This window comes from Dipteris shenzhenensis, chromosome 11 (assembly GCF_047967505.1).
Source record: "Dipteris shenzhenensis isolate YYH24624 ecotype China chromosome 11, Dip_SZ_1.0, whole genome shotgun sequence".
NCBI lineage: Eukaryota > Viridiplantae > Streptophyta > Polypodiopsida > Gleicheniales > Dipteridaceae > Dipteris > Dipteris shenzhenensis.
In genome coordinates this window covers 15,413,436-15,419,431 of record NC_141606.1, presented here as the reverse complement: position 1 = coordinate 15,419,431, position 5,996 = coordinate 15,413,436, and positions in this window count along the sequence as shown.

The following is a 5,996-nucleotide window of genomic DNA, read 5'->3' as shown; positions in this document are numbered from 1 at the left end:
AGTTAAAAAAGGGACATATAAGGAAAAAATGTATGAGACATCCAAGTTGTGAAATGCAACAACTAGAGTTAGCAAATTTTTTGCAAAAATTAAGAAATTTTAATAATATTAAGTTGGACAAGCATAGTATTGAACAATCGAATCCTCAGGCAGCCCAGGTTCCAAGATCGAGATCTACTTACTTGCCACCATCGAAACAAACTAGGTGTTAGAACATCATAGTTACATTTGGGTAGACAGGTAATGCCTATTTTCCTCGGCTTTTAATCGCTTCACCTAGGAATATAGACAACCATATGGATTCTTAGATAATTAAGAAAGTTTAAGTCACAAGTGAAGTTTAAGTCACAAGTGGAGTAAGGATCGAATGAGTGCATTTGTTGAGAAGGGATTAGAGGAGGTATAGGACGATTAGTGGGCTTGGTGTGTGGGGTGGTTAAAAAGAGAGTGTAAAGGGGAGATTTTAGGAGGGGTACATAAAAGAATAATTCATAGTTGGGGAAGTATACAGGTGTGTGGGTGTGTGTGTGTGTGTGTGTGTGTGTAAAGAAATAAGTGTTTGTGTCTGTAAGATACATTCACTAATAAAAAATATTATGTGTGTGTGCATGCACGCGCGTGCGCATGTGTACACCTGCATGAATGTGTGTTTGTACATGTTTACATGCATGCACATGCGCTCCACACACACGTGTGTGCACACAATGCAGAGTAAATGGTGAAAAATATCATTGTGGATAAACCAATCATATGTCTATGATAAAGTTTATTCTATAGTGTTTAATTAAAGGGTGAAATGTCCCTTGTTCTGGTGGCAACATCTCACTTGTGTAACCCTTCCACCTAGATGGCCCAATGGGTGACTATTAAAAAAATGGCAAAACAAGATGAAGATGCTATCTAAAAGGAAAGCCAACCTTGAGATGCCGAGCTTAACGAAAGAGCCATGATCTCAACATCTATTGTGTGAATACATATGTAGATTTGTGCATAGTGCTATTGTGATTCCTAAAATGTGAGCACTCAAATACGACAACAATGTGTCATAGTTGGACTGAGTCACAGAGCGTTCCATTTCTGTGGTAAGTATACTTTTTTTCATATATATCATAGTTTAGGTGAATACTTTAGGTCATATTGTGCTTGGTCCTCAAGTGGTCTCTTCTCCTTCCATATCCATGTTTACATACTTTATCAAGAGCTCGGGGGGCCACTAAGAAATATGTACGATAGCATGTGTGTGATCAATGGAAGGGGTTTAATATTTTTATGGAGTTACAAAAAATATCCATATATAAGGGGTTTTTTAATTTAAAAAGTAAAAATTTCCATATATAAGGGATACTTTAATCATTTCAAAATTTACTCAAGGGGTATATAAAGGTTATAAAAATCCGTAGGTAGGGATTTTTGTAAATACTCCTTGAGCGCATGTGCTATATGGGATTTTTACATAGTGCCCCCTCCCCCCCCTGCCCCCCACACGATCAAGAGCAAGGATATGAAGCAATAAAGATCAAAAGAAAAGTGAATAATGAGTGAAAAGAGATGGCTAATTGCACGTTTCTATGCCACTTTATATACTTATATGTGGACTTGAGCATGTGCTTTGCTTTATATACCTATATGTGGACTCGAGCATGTGCTTTGCTTTAGTGTGAGGATCTTGTTTCTTTGCACACATGTTTGCATAAATTTACGGTACGTGCATACGTGGACAATTGTTTAGTTTCAAGGACATCATATGCTTCGACTTTAGTAACTAGAAAGATAATATGATCTATCGATGCACTTATATAACTGTATTGTCTTGCAATTCATAAGAGAACTAAACTTTAAAGCGTTATGCTTGACAAGATTGAATAGCTTGAATATTCATGCGAAAATTGACTCACTTGATTCTTGCACCTCCAATGTGCTAGGGTACCCAAATAAGCAATCTGTGTGAATAGCAAAACTAATGTTGTATACTATGATAATGAGTACGTATATTATGATGTCAAGAAAAAATCAAAATCATTGGTATGCATGCATTCTTTCACTCTCACTTTGTCACTCTTGTGCATGTATTAGTAGATGCTTAGAGCGAATGCACATGCAACCATATGCATGCAACTAGTTGAGATATTCATGGATGAGGGCTACAAAGACTTTAATGCTCGCAATTATTTGGCTCATGTGCAAGAATTTTGGGAGTACCTTGTCCAAGGTCACCGGTTGTTCAAAACCTCTCCATGCTTGTACACACTCTCCATCACCCTATACACAATATTATGTCACAGGTCGATGGATTTTGCCAAACAAACTCTTGGGGCTAGTTTTCATGCCTCACTTTTTTGGCGTGCGATTTGTGCTCCAAGGGGCACATTAATGCCCTCTCTCTTTGCAACGCCTGCAACCCCCTTTGTTGGGCTCTAGGAGTTGAGTGTGCAACTTTTGTGCTCTAGTTGCTGAGTGTGCATGCATCTTATTGTCATTGTTTATGAGTCTCTCTTTCCTCTCCCTCTCTCTATCACTCACTCACTCTCTCTCTCTCTCTCTCTCTCTCTCTCTCTCACAACACACACACAAGCACACAAAAATATGACCTTGACAAATGGCGCCTCTTTTACACACACACGTGCGTCGCGCACGCACGCAAGCACACAAAATGTGAACTTGACAAATGGCGCCTCTCTCTCTCTCTGTCTCTCTCTCACACAAGCACGCAAGCACACTACAAAAATGGCGCCTCATAGATAAATGCGCTGCAGTTCACAGGAAAAAATGTTGAACACATGAAGCGTGATGTGAATTCAAACAGCTAGACCTTCGATTCGGCGGACCAAGCTTTGTGGTCAACAAGAAATTCGCCGAATATCTAGCCGGGCGGTTCGGTTTTTGTAATTGAACTTCTCGAGGAGCTCCGAGCAGTGTCCAAGACCCGGATGCCAACAAACAACAATTATGAGACGAGGGAGTTTAGCAGAATGTAATGGTCAATATAAACTCCACAAGCACAATATTATAATTAGATATGAGGGAATGTTTCCCCGGAAGCGCAGAGCACGCAGGGTGGCGTGTACAGTAATCCAAAACATACAACGAAACTGCACAAGCTGCCTTGTAGATCGCGTTCACATATTAAACACGCAACCCCACAGTTGCATGTTACGCTGTGCCGCCGCCTGATCTTCTTTCCGGTCCGCCTGGAATGTTGGGTGGAGTGATCAGTCCCTAATCCCCAGAAAAGCTGTGCCTGCGCTAGTAACTGAAAATCTTCGCAAGACATATTAAATTGTAGGTGCCACTCAAATCAGTCCACAAACAAACATTTTGAGTGGAGCGAGAAGCCTCCGAAATCTATGCATTCTGGAGCTAAATATTCTTGACTGACATCCACAACGGGACGGTGCTGAACGTAAATTAATGAAGCCGGTGGCTTCCCATCCTCATAAAATAAGCTAGGTGTGCACTGTGTACTACATTGCAGATCGGAATTTGGAAGAGGACCAAAAATTAAAGTGCAGTCAGTCATCTTGAAGTAGAGAATAGGAGTTTGGAAGAGGACGAAAAATTAGTGTGTCCTCAGTCATCTTGAAGTAGAGGATGTCGTAGCACACATACACAGTATATGAAGTCTGTACATTGAAGAGAGAGAGAGAGAGAGATCGCTCTCATGACGTTACTAGCAAAACATCCCCACCCACAATCGTTGCATTTAGGTGAGAATAGTGCCAAGTGGCCGTGCAAATGCAGGCTTTATAATTTGACGCGAGGAAGCTGGTCGCTTTAGCATGACGACGGCCGGAAAGGGTATTGACGCCCCTGGGATGGCAACCTACCGTTGGTGCCGGGGTTAGTGCGCAAGGATAAGGACGGGGCGGGACATAAATGAGGAAAGGTACTGAAAGCAACGAGAAGGAAGGGGTGGTGTGGATTATATATTACATATAATATATACGTGTGTTGTGTGTGTGTGTGTGTTGTGTGTGGAGCGCGTGTGTGTATTGATATGTGAGTATGTGTTGTAATGCGATGCTGGTAAGCCTACTTTTTTGCTTGAAAGAAGGTCGAAAGAGAGCACGCAAAGGGCGACTGTTCGGTTGCTTGAATGAAAATTGAGAGAGAGAGATAGAGAGAGAGAGAGAGGGAGAGAGAGAGAGAGAGAGATCCCACAAAATTGCTTGAAAGGATTATGTGCTACAAAGGCACTGAAAAATTGCTTGAAGGAAAACGAGGGAGAGAGATGGAGAGGAAGCAAACGTGCTTTTGCAACCGTGCATCAATTGAGCTACAAGGAAGAAAGGAAGGAAGGAAGGAAGGAGAGAGAGAGAGAGAGAGAGAGAGAAGCGCTTGATGCAAGCGGTCAGCAATCTTGGGGGATGGTGTGTGGAGATGGGGAATGGAGAAAAGGAGATGGGTTGAGAGAAGCTCAGCAGGGGGAGCATGGAAGGGTGATGATGATGAGTTGAGGCGAAGAAATCTATAAAAGGCTGGCAGCAGCAGAAGCAGGAGGAGGAGCAGGAGCAGGAGCAGCAGGAGGTGTAAGGTGGCAAAGCGTCTACAGTATAAATACTGGGTGGTGGTGACTCTGGTGAGAGTCTACAAAGGCATTAAGGAGTGCGACGGTATAATTAAGAGTCCAATTTGCACTGCTGAGTACCTCATAAAGCCCATTGTAAAAGCCCCTCATTAATAATAGTCATGTAATATGATCTCAATCGACAAAGGCATAGTAAGGAGTGGAATGGTATTATAAGAGTCTACAAAGCCTATAGTAGTCTTGTATATTTCTTGTATATGATCTTCTCTCTCGAACTCTATAGTAGTAGTCTTGTTACTTCTCTCTCTTTCGAACTCATCATCTGTATGAGCTCATCTTCGTACTTAGGATTCATCATCTGTATAGGCTCACTCATCTTGCTGCTTATTTAGCAGCAGCATCCGCCATGAAGCGAGCTCTCTCTTTAAACTGCTCTCTCTTTGAACTCATCATCTGTAATAATATCAGCTCCTTTTCTTGGACTCATCATCATCTGTATCTACTATCGCCTCATCAGCTTTGCTTGTGAAGCTGCTCAGGCGCTCTAAATTTCTACGCCGTCGCGCAGCCATTCTCAATTTACTCCTCCTGCTCACTCTCTCTCTCTCCCTCTCTCTGCCTCTTTTCAATTGCCATCTCCATCTCCATCTCCATCTTCTTCACGTTGCATGCACCAGCTCCCTCCGACTTCTCTTATATATCCCCGCCTTCCTCCCCTTCCTTCATCTCCACTCCAGCTTCTTCCACCTCCTCCTTGCTTCTTTTGCTCATCTCCTTCTCAGAATTTCGCCGCTTCTTCTTCTCATCATCCCCGCTCTCTCGCTCGCTTTGCAGCTTGCTTGCTTCGCTTCCTCCTCTTCATCATCGCTCGTTGCGTACCCCTTTCGATTGTGCTGCTACTTCTTTGCTTCGCTTCTCCCATCTTTGCTGCACCTCACAGCATGGCCGTTTTTGTCGTCGTTCCCCAACCCACTTAGCTCTCTAATCACTGCCCAAGACAAGCATTATTCAGGTTTATCATCCAAACACACGTGCATGTGCCCACTCATCGTGTTAGCACGCGTACCCCCGACGAATGCACATGAAGCATATCACAATCTAGCAAACCGCATAAAAGCATCGACCTGGACTTCAAAGCAGTCCGGCACGGCTACCACTGGCTGAACGTGGGCTGAATCGCGTTGAACTGCGCCGTCAGCCGATTCGCGAAACAAAAGGAACGAACTATCCAATAAACGACAAGCGCGTCCCTTGATCGGCATTCACGGTTGCTTACATCGTCGGCAGCGACAGAGATTCTTGGTTCACAAGGCATCCTACGGTCTTCTATCTCTGGACCGGTCGGGAGTGGGGAGTAGGGAGTCTGGGCCCAACTCAGACGACATATCAATGTTCTAGACCCGGAGATCATCCAAGAAGTATATTTCTCTTAATTGCATCTTAGCTTCTTCTCGCCTCGGCCGTAGTCTTA